The sequence below is a fragment of the Hemicordylus capensis genome, chromosome 6 (assembly GCF_027244095.1).
Source record: "Hemicordylus capensis ecotype Gifberg chromosome 6, rHemCap1.1.pri, whole genome shotgun sequence".
Lineage (NCBI taxonomy): Eukaryota > Metazoa > Chordata > Lepidosauria > Squamata > Cordylidae > Hemicordylus > Hemicordylus capensis.
In genome coordinates this window covers 30,813,460-30,829,218 of record NC_069662.1, presented here as the reverse complement: position 1 = coordinate 30,829,218, position 15,759 = coordinate 30,813,460, and the positions used below count along the sequence as shown (strand labels likewise).

The 15,759-nt window shown below is 43.2% G+C and overlaps 1 pseudogene; it reads left to right on the top strand.

The window, feature by feature from the left end:
- Window positions 1-3,416: 3,416 nt before the first annotated feature.
- Window positions 3,417-10,628, top strand: LOC128331136 (olfactory receptor 6N1-like; annotated as a pseudogene).
- The last annotated feature ends 5,131 nt before the right edge of the window (window positions 10,629-15,759 follow it).

Sequence of the window (15,759 nt, the reverse complement as noted above, 5' to 3'; positions counted from 1 at the left end):
CCGAGACCTTGTTGGGGGAGGCGAGTGGTCCAGTGTGGGCTCAGCGTCTCCCACCAGGTTACTCTGTCATGGAGCAGGCCAGGGGAAGTGAGCGAGGGGGGGGCGTGGAGTGGCTGTGGTCCATAAGAATACCATTTCCCTTACCAGGGCCCCTGTGAGACAGCTGACTTATACTGAGTGCATATTTTTGAGGCTGGGAACTAGGCATAGATTGAGGATTCTGTTGGTGTACCGTCCACCCCGCTGCCCAAGTGACTCCCTAACTGAGCTGATTGAGGAGTTGGTGTTGGAGTCTCCTAGACTTTTAGTGCTGGGGGACTTCAATATCCACTTTGGGGCTGGCCTGTCTGGTGCGGCTCAGGAGTTGATAGTGGCCATGACAACTATGGGGCTATCCCAACTAGTTTCTGAACCAACTCAGGTTGCCAGCCATGCACTCGATTTGGTCTTTTGTTCGGATCAGGGGGGTGTTCCGTGGGTGGGGAATCCAGTGGTTTCCCCATTGTCATGGACAGACCACTATATGGTTAAGGTTGGTCTCAAAGCCGCAATCCACCCCTGCAGGGGTGGTGGACCTATTAGGATGGTCCGTCCCAAAAGGCTGCTGGACCCAGTGGGATTTCAAAAGGCCTTGGAGGATTTTTATGTTGGTGCGGCCAGTGATTCTGTCGATGCCCTGGTGGGAACCTGGAATAGGGAACTCAACAGGGCAGTAGACACGATTGCTCCTCAGCGTCCCTTCCGACCTGCTGCAAAAATGGCCCCTTGGTACACTGAGGAGCTGCGGGGGCTGAAGCGGTTGGGTGGGTGACTAGAGTGCAAGTGGAGGAGAACTCAGCTCGAATCTGACAGGATTCAGCATGTGACCCATTTGAAGGCTTATGCAGTGGCAATGCGTGCAGCAAAAAAGGGATTCTGGTCTGCGCGCATTGCGGCTGCAGGTTCACGCTCGGTGGAGCTATCCCGGGTTGTGAGGAGTTTGGTTTCTGCTCCTTCTACTTCCAATCAGTCCCCAGAGTTGCTCTGCTGTGATGCCTAATGGATTCTTTACAAATAAGATCTCCTGTATTCAGGCTGACTTGGACTCCACTATTTCTGCAAGGTCTATGGAGGAGGTGTCCAGCAATCCCTCTTGCAGTATTAGATTGGATCAGTTTCAATCTGTGACTCCTGAGGATGTGGACAAGCTGCTTGGGGCAGTGCGGCCTACCACCTATTCTCTGGATCCTTGCCCTAAAGGGTTCTTTACAAATAAGATTTCCTGTATTCAGGCTGATTTGGACTCCACTATTTCTGCAAGGTCTATGGAGGAGGTGTCCAGCAATCCCTCTTGCAGTATTAGATTGGATCAGTTTCAATCTGTGACTCCTGAGGATGTGGACAAGCTGCTTGGGGCAGTGCGGCCTACCACCTATTCTCTGGATCCTTGCCCGACTTGGCTGCTTCTATCTAGCAGGGAGATTGTTGGAGGTGGCCCAGTTAATATTGTAAATGCATCCCTGAGGACGGGTAGGGTGCTCCCCTGCCTGAAGGAGGCAATGGTTAGACCACTCTTTAAGAAGCCTTCCCTGGACCCCTTAGCGATGGACAGCTACAGGCCAATCTCCAATCCCCCTTGGTTGGGCAAAGTGATTGAGAGGGTGGTGGCCGACCAGCTCCAGGCAGTCTTGGAGGAAACTATCTAGACACATTTCAAACTGGCTTTAGAGCTGGCTATGGGGTTGAGACAGCCTTGGTCGGCCTGACAGATGACCTTTACCAGGGAATCAACAGAGAGACTGTGACTCTGCTGGTTTTTCTGGATCTCTCGGCGGCGTTCGATATCATCAACCATGGTATCCTTCTGGATCACCTGGGGGAGTTGGGGATAGTGGACACTGCTTTGCAGTGGTTCCATTCCTATATCTCAGGTAGATTCCAGATGGTGGAGCTTGGTGACAGTTGCTCCTCAAAACAAGAGCTGTTATATGGAGTCCCTCAGGGCTCCATTCTGTCACCAATGCTTTTTAACATCTACATGAAACCGCTGGGTGAGGTCATCAGGAGGTTTGGTGCTGGGTGTTATCAGTATGCTGATGACACCCAAATCTACTTCTCCTTTTCATCTTCAGGAAATGGCACTCATTCTTTAAATGCCTGCCTACAGGCAGTAATGGGCTGGATGAGGGATAACAAACTGAAGATGAATCCAAGCAAGACGGAGGTGCTCATTGTGGGGGCTCAGAATCTGAGGGGTGAGTTAGATCTTCCTGTGCTGGATGGGGTTACACTCCCCCAGAAGGAGCAGGTGCGTAGCTTGTTCCTGGATCCAGGCCTCACCCTGGTATCTCAGGTGGAGGCCATGGCCAGGAATGCTTTCTATCAGCTTTGGCTGATTCGACAGCTGAACTGATTCCTTGAAGAGGATGACCTCAAAACAGTGGTGCATCAGCTGGTAACCTCCCGACATGACTATTGCAATGCGCTCTACGTGGGGCTGCTTTGTACGTAGTACGGAAACTGCAGTTAGTTCAGAATGCGGCAGCCAGATTGGTCTCTGGGGCAACCTGGAGAGACCATATGATGCCTTTTTTGACACAGTTACACTGGCTGCCAGTATGTTTCCAGGCAAAATACAAAGTGCTGGTTACTACCTTTAAAGCCCTGACCAGCTTGGGTCTGAGATATCTTAGAGAGCGCCTTCTTTTACATGACCCCCACCACACGTTAAGGTCATCTGGGGAGGTTCGTCTCCAATTGCCACCAGTTGGTTTGGTGGCAACTCAGAGGCGGGCCTTCTCTGTAGCTGCTCCTGGGCTGTGGAATGCACTCCCAGCAGAAATTCATAATCTTAATTCTTTACTGACTTTCAAGAGAGCCCTTAAAACTCATCTGTTTGGCCTGGCCTTTCAGGGTTTTTAATTAGTTTTAATTGTTTTAATGTTAACCTGGTTTTCAGGGTTTTAATCATTTTGATAGTTTAATTGTTTTTAAAGATATTTTTAAATGGTGTTTATATTTGTATTTCTGTTTTAATTGTTTTTAATGATTTCTGTTTTTTAATTGTAAACCACCCTGAGCCAGCTCGGAAGGGCGGTATAAAAATCGAACAAACAAACAAACAAACAAACAAACAAACAAATAAGAAGCAAAACAGATAAACTGGATAATCAGTAGCACAAGAAGGCTCTGATTTGATAGCTGTAATTAAAAATATGGGGCTATGATCAAGCTAAGGCTGTAGTGTGTCTGGGATTTCATGTGTAGCTATAGCTGGGATGTGTAGTTGCATGCTGCATTCCTTCTGGGCAAGACCTGGTGGCTGTCAGGGCCCAATGGATTCTGCATGCTGCCACACAGAACTTTGCAGTGTTATATGTGATGGCAGGATCTTCATCTGAGAGCAGCAACAAGGTGTATAATTGGCTTGGCCATCCATGATATTTAAGAAGCAGTGGCAAAACGAGATTGGTGCAAATGTCTCTGTAAAAGAGGCAGAAGAGGACTGTGCTCTGTGGTTTGACTGCCCAGTGTCTCAGGGGCATAGTCTCTTTGCATTTGTGTTTTTTCTATATCTGCCTTCTAGAATGGCTGAGGGGAGAGCATGGCATCGGACTAGGGTGGAGGCCCTCCTGTGGTTTGAGATTTCCAAATATGACAGGTATACATCGGGGGAAGCAGAATATTTGAGTCTTTCCAAAGTGAAGACTTTTGGTACCCTAACTAGATTCATTTGGCATTATATGTATATTATCCTGGACATATGTCCATTATGCTGGGAAAACGGGCCTAAAAATGGTGCTTCTTTCTGGGGAGAGCTTGTCTGCCAATTGGATCAATGGATAGAACACCCCTTCGCTCTGGACTTAGCATGTCAGCCCACCTAGGAGAACCTGGGCAGACCTGTCCTCTGAGGTGGGCTGATGCACCAAGTCTGGAGTGGAGAGTTTGTCTACCAACTGATCCCAACTGGGAGATGTAGATAGGAAGTTTGCAGATAGGAATCTCTCTCAGCCCTATCTTGGAGATACCAGGGAAAGAATTTGGAACCTAGATGCTCTTCCCAGAGCAGCTCCATCCCCTACAAGGAATATCTTACAGTGCTCACAAATCTCGTCTTCCATTCATATGCAACCAGGATGGACCCTACTTAGCTAAGGGGACAAGTCATGCTTGCTACCCCAAGACCAGCAAATGACATTTAACAGGAAAGCAACAAGAACTAAAGCAAAAAATAACTGAGCACATGAACCAAGCAACCACCAGGGTTCGACCTCCAGCTCTAAAAACAGTTGCCAAAAAACAACTTGCTCAGGCATTAAAAGATGTCAGTGCTGCACTTGCAGAAATAACAACCAAGAATTTGCAAGAAACAAACCAACTAATGTACAGTGCAGCAACAATAACAACACAAGAGCTTGGATATAAGATCAGTGGACCTGTAAAAAAAGAAAGCAGTACATCACCTGAATGGAAGATTAGATTAGAAAATAAAATCTCCAGGCTTAGATCAGATGCTAGTAAATTGAAAGATATGAAAGACAAGAAGCTGAAGAATGAAAATACCAAACAATATCTGATCCAAAAATACCACCTAGATTCAAGGAGAATTAGAGAAGTCCTGGAAATAATAAAGCAGCAAATAACAGCAGTGTCAAAGAAGATTAGCAGATATGAAGCCAGAATTACACAACACAGGCAGAATCTCCAATTCCAGTCGAATCAGAGACGTTTCACCCAAGGATAGAAGGAGAAACTGCAAGAAACCTAGAAACACCAAATAAAGAAAAAACAGTGCAATTCTGGGGGAAATTATGGAACAATCCAATAGATTATAATAAAAAAAGCAGGCTGGATGAAAGAGGTCAAAAAATGTAAACAACAAATGCAAGATCTAATAATAACACCAGAATTAATAAGTGAAAGAGCAAAGAAAATTAAAAATTGGACTGCTCCAGGCGATGGTGAACTGCATGGCTTTTGGCTTAAACACCTAACAAGCCTTCATAAACAACTATCAAAACAGTTCAATCACATTTTGCAAGGAGGTGATATTGAACAATGGCTAACAACTGGGAAAACTCATCTCATCATGAAAGACCCAGCAAAAGGTGCAGTTCCAATTAATTATAGACCGATAACCTGCCTGCCAACCATGTTCAAAATATTAACTGGAATAATAGCAGATGAAGTGATGCAACACTTATTAACTAACAAACAGCTTCCAGTTGAACAGAAAGGAAATTGCCCGAACACCAGAAGCACAAAAGACCAGCTGCTGATTGACAAAATGATTTTAGAAAATTGCAAGAGAAGAAAAACAAATCTAAGTGTTGCATGGATTGACTACAAGAAAGCCTTCGATTCATTGCCTCACACATGGATACTAAAATGTTTAGAAACAAATTGTGTCAGCATAAACATTCAGATATTTAATAAAAAAGCAATGAGCATGTGGAGTACACAGCTAACAATCAATGGTGAGACACTTGGACAGGTTAGCATTAGAAGAGGCATTTTCCAAGGGGACTCACTATCCCCTCTGTTGTTTGTAATCGCCATGACCCCACTTTCACAAATACAAAACAAACAGGCCTCGGATACCAAACATCTAAAACATCAAGTGAAATCAACCATCTGCTGTACATGGACGATCTCAAGTTGTATGGAAAGTCCCAGTCAGAAATTGAATCACTGCTAAACACTGTCCGTAAATTCAGTAGCGATATAGCAATGGAGTTTGGACTAGACAAGTGTGCTGCATTAATAATGGACAGAGGAAAAATAAGAAAAACAGAAGGAATAGAACTGCCCAATGAAAGCAACATCAAGAACCTGGAAGAGAAAGAACATTACAAATACTTGGCCATTCTCCAGGCTGATAACATTGCACACGCTGAAGTTAAAAGAAAAATTGGAGGTGAATACATCAGTAGAGTTAGAAAAATCCTCAAGTCCAAACTCAATGGCGGGAACACCATACAAGCCATAAACACCTGGGCTATACCTGTTATCAGATACACTGCAGGAATAATAGACTGGACCCAGGCAGAGCTAGAGACGCTGGATCGTAAGACCAGGAAAATCATGACCATCAACCATGCTCTGCACCCCTGCAGTGATGTAGATAGGCTATACCTCCCACACAGCTCAGGCGGAAGAGGAATGCTGCAAGTCCATCAAACAGTAGAGGAGGAGAAAAGAGGCCTTGAAGAATATATCAAGGACAGTGAAGAAGATGCACTTCAAATGGTCAGTAATGTGAAACTATTCAACACCAATGAAACAAAGTAGGCCTACAAGAAAGAACAAGTCAAGAACCGAGCAGAAAAATGGAAAAATAAGCCCCTGCATGGTCAATATTTGCACAATATAAGTGGAAAATCAGATATCACCAAGACCTGTCAATGGCTTAAGAATGGCAACTTGAAGAAAGAAACAGAGGGTTTAATACTGGCTGCACAAGAACAGGCACTAAGAACAAATGCAATAAGAGCAAAAGTAGAAAAGTCAACAACAAACAGCAAGTGTCGTAAAGAAGCAGATGAAACCGTGGACCACCTAATCAGCTGTTGTAAAAAGATTGCACAGACTGACTACAAACAAAGGCATGACAAGGTAGCAGGGATGATACACTGGAACATCTGCAAAAAATACAAGCTACCTGTAGCCAAACATTGGTGGGACCATAAAATTGAAAAAGTTGAAGAAAATGAAGATGTAAAAATATTATGGGACTTCCGACTACAAACAGACAAACATCTGCCACACAATACACCAGATATCACTGTAGTCGAGAAGAAAGAAAAACAAGTCAAAATAATCGACATAGCAATACCAGGGGATAGCAGAATAGAAGAAAAAGAAATAGAAAAAATCACCAAATACAAAGATCTACAAATTGAAATGGAAAGGCTGTGGCAGAAAAAGACCAAAATAATCCCAGTGGTAATTGGTGCCCTGGGTGCAGTTGCAAAAGACCTTGAAGATCACCTCAACACCATAGGGGCCACAGAAATCACCATCAGCCAATTACAAAAAGCAGCTTTACTGGGAACAGCCTATATTCTGCGACAATATCTATAACAATTGACAATAAAATTCTGGCACCCCAGGTCCTTGGGAAGGACTCGATGTCTGGATAAAACAAATCAGTCAATAACACCTGTCTGACTGTGTAAACAAGAAATAATAATAATAATAATAATAATAATAATAATAATAATAATAATAATAATATTTTTCCTTTATTTCCATTATTTAGATAAATAATACATTGGTGGTACACATCAAAAAAAATTTTTTTTAAAAAAAATAAAGACATTTTCAATATGTACAGTTGATATAACCATATTTAGCAGGTATATCAATCACAAGTAGATATTTTTGATATGTCAATCCATCATCTTCCTGATCATTTCAACCAAAATCTTACTCGGGTTATAATAAACCCTATTTACCTCAATAGTATCTATAACAGTTTTCCATACTTGCTTGAAATCATATCTATTTAACTTTTGTTGAATATTATTATATTGAGCTGAAACAAACTCCTCAAGCATACAGTATATTCCCATATTATTTTGTACCAATTACTTATTCTAATTTTCAGCAGTTTTCCAATTATGGGCAATTAATCCTTGTGCTGCCAATACAAAAAGCCTTAACAGAATACTATTATCAAATTTTGTATTGCTTCCAATAAGCAGATACCAGCAACAGCCACTGAAGGGATGCTGTGCTGGGGCTAGATAGGGTCAGTTGCTCTCCCCCTGCTAAATATAAAACAATCACCAGTTTAAAAGGTGTCTCTTCGCTCAGTTAGCAACAAACACTGCTTTATCCAGTGCTTATACACCACAATGCTTATACAGCAGGTTGTGTTTCTCTGTTTATACTTGTGCACTTAGTCAATTCTAATGATTTCAACTTGATGTCGACTTGGCTGCTGATTTGGCTGCTTACCTGCTAGCTGACTTCAGACTTGGCTTCTGTTGTCCAAATAAGTATTTGCATAATTCCTATATTTCTTTTTTATATAGGTTGGAAACAACGTAAGCAAGTTCACTGGAAATATAACTAGCATCACCCACTTCGTCATCTTGGAGTTCCCAAGTCTGAAGAAACTTCAGCTACTCCTCTACATGGTGGGGTTGGCGATCTATATCTTGACCTTGTGTGGACACCTCACCATAGTGCATATTGACCCACGTCTTCACACCCCCATGTACTTCTTCCTCAGCAATTTCTCCATCTTGGAGATCTGGTACACCACTAATATTGTTCCCAAAATGCTTGAAGTCTCCTTAGCTCAGAAAAAAACTATCACATATTCTGGCTGCATTACCCAGCTCTATTTTTTTAATCACCTTGGGCACAGCTGAATGTTTCATTTTGGCACTCGTGGCATTTGATCGCTATTTAGCCATATGTAACCCTCTGCGATATCCAATTCTCATGAATAACAAAGTTTGCTTTCAACAGGCTGTGAGCTCTTGGATTGGTGCCTTCACAATCAGTATTCCATCACTGGTCTCGCTCTGTAGACTGCCCATTTGTGGACCCAACGAGATCAACCACTTCTTTTGTGATATACCCTCTTTACTGAAACTCGCTTGCATAACCCCACATGAAGCTGAACTGTCCAGTTTCATTGTGGCCACTAGTGTCATGGTTAGTTCCCTGCTCCTCATTCTTGCCTCTTATATCCTCATCATCATAACTGTGCTGAAAGAATTGCACTGGCTGCCAATATGTTTCCAAGCAAAATACAAAGTGCTGGTTATTACCTTTAAAGTCCTGAATGGCTTAGGCCCGAATTACCTCAGAGAGTGCCTTCTTCTGTGCGATCCCCACCACACATTAAGGTCATCTGAGGAGGTTCATCTCCCATTACCACCAGCTTGTCTGGTGGCGACTCAGAGGCGGGCCTTCCCTATACTTTTCCAGGGCTGTGGAATGTGCTCCCTGCAGAAATCTGTAATTTGAATTCTCTATTAGCCTTCAGGAGAGCCCTTAAAACATATTTGTTTGGCCTGGCTTTCCAGGGCTTTAAAATTGGTTTTAAGACTTTAACCCGGTTTCAGGGTTTTTAAGTATTGCGATTGTTTGTTTTAAAATGTTTTAAAATGGTTAATTGTTGTTATATTGTTTTTAATTTTTGTTTTAGCTCTTTACTGTTTTAATGGTTTGTTTTAATTGTAAACCGCCCTGAGCCATTTTGGAAGGGCAGTATAAAAATCAATTACATAAATAATAAATAAATAAATTCTGCCTGACACCCCTGTCCCCACAAATGGTTCTTCTCATGAGTTGTGCAGGGGTATCCCCATGGCCTTACTGTCTCAGGAGTGATCAGGCCACTCAGGAACAGAATCTGTTGTCATCACATATGTCGTTGTCATGGCAGATATTGTCATCACTTATCCATTGTCATCACTGGAGGCAATGCTGATCCTGCTGCCCAATCCTTCTCATGATTAAGTCTAGTGAATACACACATACCCCTAAGGGGAAGAAGCTGGGGCCCCCTTCCCCAACATTATTGTGCAAAAAATAGAATATAGCCATTCAAGAATTCCTAGTTGGGGTTGTCCTTTAAATCCAACCCCAGGTATTGCCACTCTCTAATGGGGCTAACCTGCTTGTGTTGCCATCTGAACTGCATGTGCTTGTGATCATACATCTTTATCGCTTCATTTTTGGAGAGCAAATCACATGGTGCCCATTCTTGCCATCCTGTCCTGTTTCTTTCTTGGTTGCCAGGAGGAGCGGGGGAACAAGGGACATAGTGGAAAGAGGGCATGCCCCCTTGTGACTTTCCCATTTGACAGGCTGACAAGATAAGGATGGGATGTGGTGGCATATCGGTTTCTGGGCAACTGCTTTGTTGGATCAGAGACAGTGGGTAGGACAAGTGCATGGAGAGGAGGGCAGCAAGAATTGCTACAGGAATGGAGCGGGTGTGATTCTGGGTGGGTCTGCATTGCCCTCTCTATGATTATGGTTCCAGAACTTGCACAAAACCGCAGTTATGGCAGAGTCTTGAGTTTGGACTTAAAACTGCCACCAAAAAAACCTCAGGTTGATGCAGCAAAACTGCATCAAAGGTTCAAATTGGAGTTTGGCGAGGCAAACCACAGGTTGCTATTGCTGCGATACTGCAGCTGCATGCATTCAGAAATTCAAACCTCTGCCCCATTGAACTGCAGCTTCATGTTACATGTGAATGCAGCCATTGTTATTTTAATGTCCTTAACTATGCCTGAATGCTTCCCGTTTTCTTTGTTTTTGAGATTCCATAGCAAAATTAATTTGAGAGTTTTCAAGCAATGTACTAAATTAGTTTTGCTTAAAGGTCAGTGACAGTGTATTAATAGGAATTATTTTATGGCTTTAACAAGCACTCAGTGGTATAGTGCAGCTTGTTAACACATCTCAGAGGATACAGACTGTAATGAAGTATTGCATATTTGAATAAACACAGAAGATGGCAATTCTACGGTTCTTTGCATCACTCCGTGGCCTCTCACTGGGAAATGCCCTTTCAATAACCCTTTAAAGAGAAACTTTCTTCTACTCATTAGAGTATTTATTTTCCATAGCCTAATAACTCACTTGGGTCTGCTTCTTTTTTCAGATTGAGTTAGTAGATGTTCATTCAAAACGTAAAAATAATATCCCTCATAAAAACATGGTAACACAAAGGGGCCAAATAAGGTAAGGGGCCAAAGGGATAACAGAATCATGGTTCTAAATGACAGGCTTTCACTGGCCAAACCCCTATCTAGAAGACCAAGGCAGACAAGAGGAATTCTGAGTGAATTACTGTGAAAAGCTGTGTTCTGTGGCTAATAAATCCCCTTGGTAGTAATTTATCTTCTTGGCTGTGTTGAAGCTACTGTTTTCCTCTGGGAATATCTGAGAGGCAAGTTTCTGATAATATGACTTTTCAGAACTTCAGCAGTTGAAAATGACAAAGAAAAAGCTTTTATAGTTTTACAGCACAAAGCCTCAAGGGGCTTGGTTATTTTTTTTAAAAGGTACTAACATAATTTTTAAAAAAGCAACAAAAATGTCCTACATACCTTCATAATTCAAAATTACACTGATGAAATATGGATAATTTCTTCATTTGGTTTAAACATCTTGTAGGCACAACTAAATAAATTAAACAACATGGAAGGGGGTACAATTTCTTCCACTATTTATCTCTATTTATTGATTGCAAGTACCAGCAACCTGTGAATTGCTGGTATTTACTTGTAGGGATGTGCATGAAGATCTTCGGTGCCGACGGGGGGTAGCACTTTAAGGGCGGGGGAGGGTGTACTCACCCCTCCCTCCGCATTTCCCTCACCAGCACAGTCATTTTGAAGCCCCTCGGGGCGGCAGCGTTCCTCCCTGCCACCCCACTTCCCCCGTCGGCCGGAAGTGGCCAGAAGTCACGAGCGCGCGTGCACATGTCGTGCATGTGCACGCGCCCTTCTGCCATGTGCGCATGCACACATGATGGGCGCACGCGCGCTCGCAACTTCCGTCTACTTCCAGCCGACGGGGGAAACGGGGCGGCAGGGAGGAACGCTGCCACCCCGAGGGGCTTCAAAACGACAGTGCGCTGGCGGGGGAAATGCGGCGGGAGGGGTGAGTACACCCTCCCCCGCCCTTAAAGTGCTACCCCCGTCGGTGTTTTGGCGCCAAAACTGCCCCCAGCACCGAAATGTTTCGGAGGCCTTCATAATGGCCTCCGAAACGTTTCCGGCACAAGCCTATTTGCTTGTGCTATACAAGCAGCCAGACATTCTTTGACATTCCTGTGATGAACTGCAGTCTATGAGTGCTGCAAAACTACAGCAAAGTCCTTTGAGACTGCCATAAAACATTAAGGTTTTTGTTGTACACTGCCCAGAAACATTGGTTTTGGTGGTATATAAATATGATAAATAAATAATAACAAATAAATAAATAATAAGTTAAAAATAGTAAAAGTTCATACCAGTGAGGGTTGTAACATCTAAGAGCTTTAAAGCTGGCTGCTCTTCAGTGAACTACACCACAGTATGGGAATATAGGAGTTTTAATAAACTCTACAGCACAGCTACCATCTCAAGTGGCACAGCGGGGAAATGCTTGACTAACAAGCAGAAGGTTGCCAGTTTGAATCCCCGCTGGTACTATATTGGGCAGCAGTGATATAGGAAGATGCTGAAAGGCATCATCTCAGACTGCGTGGGAGGAGGCAATGGTAAAACTTTCCTGTATTCTACCAAAGAAAACCACAGGGATCTGTGGGCACCAGGAGTCGAAATCAACTTGACTGCTCAACTTTGGCCCTCCTGCAGATGTTGGTCGACAGTTCATTTCATTCATTCTTTCATTCAATTTCTATACCGCCCTTCCAAAAATGGCTCAGGGCAGTTTACACAGAGAAATCATAAATAAATAAGGTGGATCCATGTCCCCAAAGTGCTCACAATCTAAAAAGAAACATAAGATAGACACCAGCAACAGTCACTGGAGGTACTGTGCTGGGGGTGGATAGGGCCATTTACTCTCCCCCTGCTAAATAAAGAGAATCACCACGTTAAAAGGGGCCTCTTTGCCAAGTCCCCATAATCCCCGTCTATTTACTGCTGTGGCTGGGGATTGTGGAAGTTATAGTCCAAAGTCAGCTCAGAAATGTAGTTTTGCCTAGATTTGTACATAATGGACTGGGGAAAAATGGATTTTGCTCAGCCAGCTCAGGTAGCCTAGTGAATTGCATTATATTAATAGCAGCAGCAGCAGCAGGCAGCAGCAACAGTAGTAGTAGTTCGTAGTAGTAGTTAGTACAGTGAATTAACTGTGCACTGACCCCTTAAATTCGGCCCAGAATCCAGCCTCTCCCTTTTCTTTATTTCCTTTAATTAGGAGAATCTCTATTGTAGGCCTGTGCAGAGCCATGTGAGGAAGATGTATATAATTCCTTTAAGAAATGTTGGTGTCCTACAAACAAATTTCTAGAGCCTGAATGAGTGATTATGGTTGAGTAGACCACACAGCCAAGTGACTTGTTTGGAAATAATTTGAGGGCTAGACAAGACTGTTTATGATGACAACAACAATGATGATTATGATTATGATGGTGATAATGAGGACAACTAATATTTATATAAGGCTTATGGTATGAATGCTCAGAGACCATCCATTACTAGCTGCCCAGAGAACAATGTGTTATGGAGTTTTCTTATTATTAATTTATCATCATCATCATCATCATCATCATCATCTATACAGTCAGAAAGGTGTTATTGACTGGTTTGTTTTATTCAGACATCAAGTCCTTCCCAAGGACCTGGGATGTCTGAATTTTATTATCAATATTGTTATAGATATCATCACAAAATATAGGCTGTTCCCAGTAAAGCTGCTTTTTGTAATTGGCTGATGGTGATTTCTTTGGCCCCTGTGGTGTTGAGGTGCTCTTCATTGAGTTTTGGAATTGTACCTAGGGCACCAATTACTAGTAGGATTATTTTGGTCTTCTTCTGCCACAGCCTTTCGATTTTAATTTGTAGACATTTGTATTTTGTGATTTTTTCTATTTCTTTTTCTTCTATTCTGCTGTCACTGGTATTGCTTTGTCGATTATTTTGACTTGTTTTTCTTTCTTCTCGACTATAGTTATATCTGGTATATTGTGTGGCAGATGTTTGTCTGTTTGTAGCCAGAAGACCCATAATATTTTTGCATCTCCATTTTCTACAACTTTTTCAATTTTATGGTCCCACCAATTTTTGGCTACAGGTAGCTTGTATTTTTTGCAGATGTTCCAGAGTATCACCCCTGCTACCTTGTCATGCCTTTGTTTGTAGTCAGTCTGTGTGATCTTTTTACAACAGCTGATTAGGTGATCCACTCTTTCATCTGCGTCTTCTTCATATTATTTCTTTACATGGGGCCAGGTTTTAGAAAAAAACACAATAAGGTTGTTCACATGACCAGTAAGGATGGCACAGGGGTGTCTGCTGGTGGGGAGGCAGGTTCCTATTTATTTATTTATTTATTTATTTATTTAGCATATTTTTTTACCACCCAAAAGTGACATCTCTGGGCAGTCCTACCTGCCTCCCCGCACATGATCAAATTCAGTTGTACGGCTCTACCACTCACATGGCACCTGAGCTATGCTACACCAAGTGGCAGAACAGGGAGCTGGAGGATGAAGTCCTCTAGCATCCCTCAATGCACTGTGCCAGGAGCATGGTGCACTGAGGGATTTCCCCAGAGCCAGGCACTCTTGCCACCTGGCTCTGTTTTCTTGGGCTGCCTGCAGTCCAGGCACACACACAGTGGTGCACCAAGGTGATCTTGGTGCCTGGACCTGAAGGCTTCGGAGGCCCACCTTAAAATTTTTAACAGAAAAAAGAGGGGGGAAGTCTGCATCTGGGGGGCCTCCAAATGTGGTCTCCTGAGTCTGAGGGGCCTCCAAACATCATGGGCGGCCTCCTGTCACCACCCAGTGCCCACCCCACACTCCCCCCATGCTCTACCTTGCCACGCCGGATTGCCAATCTCTTTAGCCATTGTAGACTAACCACCATGTCTGTGGCAGGAGGGTGGGGGGTGAGCCAGCTGAGCAGTCCTCCCCTGTGATGGTGGCACAGTGGGTGCAGCGGCTTGTGGGACTGTCTCTCCAGCCCTTGCCTTGAGCAGTGTGAGACACTCTATTGAAGAACCAATGAACGTTGAGTAACCAATGATTGGAGTTCAATAGCACGTTTTATAGCTGTAGCAGGGGAAGGAAAGAAGAGGGCAGGGAAAGAAACTGAAGGGTTGTGCTCCCAAGTCTTGGACAGGAAAGGAGCTGATCACCATAGAGGTTTTGGGTAGTGATGTGGGCACCACAGCTTCAGAGGTCCTACTGCACATTTGGTGGCATCAGGTGGGCCACTGTGTGAAACAGGATGCTGGACTAGATGGGCCTTGTGCCTGATCTAGCAGGGCTGTTCTTATGTTCTTACATACTCTTTTAGCAGTAAAGATGCATTTTCCAGCCTCTTAAAACACAACTTGGAGGATTAATTGTAAAATAATCATCGATTGGGTCCCAGAGGAATATACAAAAGGCCCTCTTCTGACATGCAGTCTAAAGGCCGAAACTATGCAAATGTATGGCAAACAACAACAACAACAAATATGTGTATACCACTTTTCAACAAACATTTCCAAAGCAGTTCAAATGAAGGAAGGAAGGAAGGAAGGAAGGAAGGAAGGAAGGAAGGAAGATGGGTCCCTGCCCCCAAAGGGCTCACAATCTAAAAGGAAACACAAGATATACACCAGCAACATTCACTGAAGGCACTGTGCTGGCGATGGATAGCCAGTTACTCTCCCCTCCTAAATAAAGAGAATCACCACATTAAAAAGGTGCCTCTTTGCCCAGTTAGCAGGCGTTCATTTAATCAAAATCATTTAAATACTACTTCCTCAGTCTGAAAAATGTTGCCAACCCTTTAAATCCTTGCTCAAAAGGGAAAAACCTTAATCTGCTCTATCTAAGCAATAATTCAATGGATGCTCATCAAATTTGTAGGGGAGGTGTCTCTTTTCACCAAGTGAATGTGTGCTGATGGCCAGGCAGATCAGAAAAATGCTTTTGATTGTATAATCAATAGAACATTCAGGATTTATAATGGTGGAATGTTGAAACTACTCTCCATTTTAACTATACTGGTATGACTGCCTGCAGAGTGTGTGTGTGTATACACACACAAACACACACACACGTAGAGATAGTGG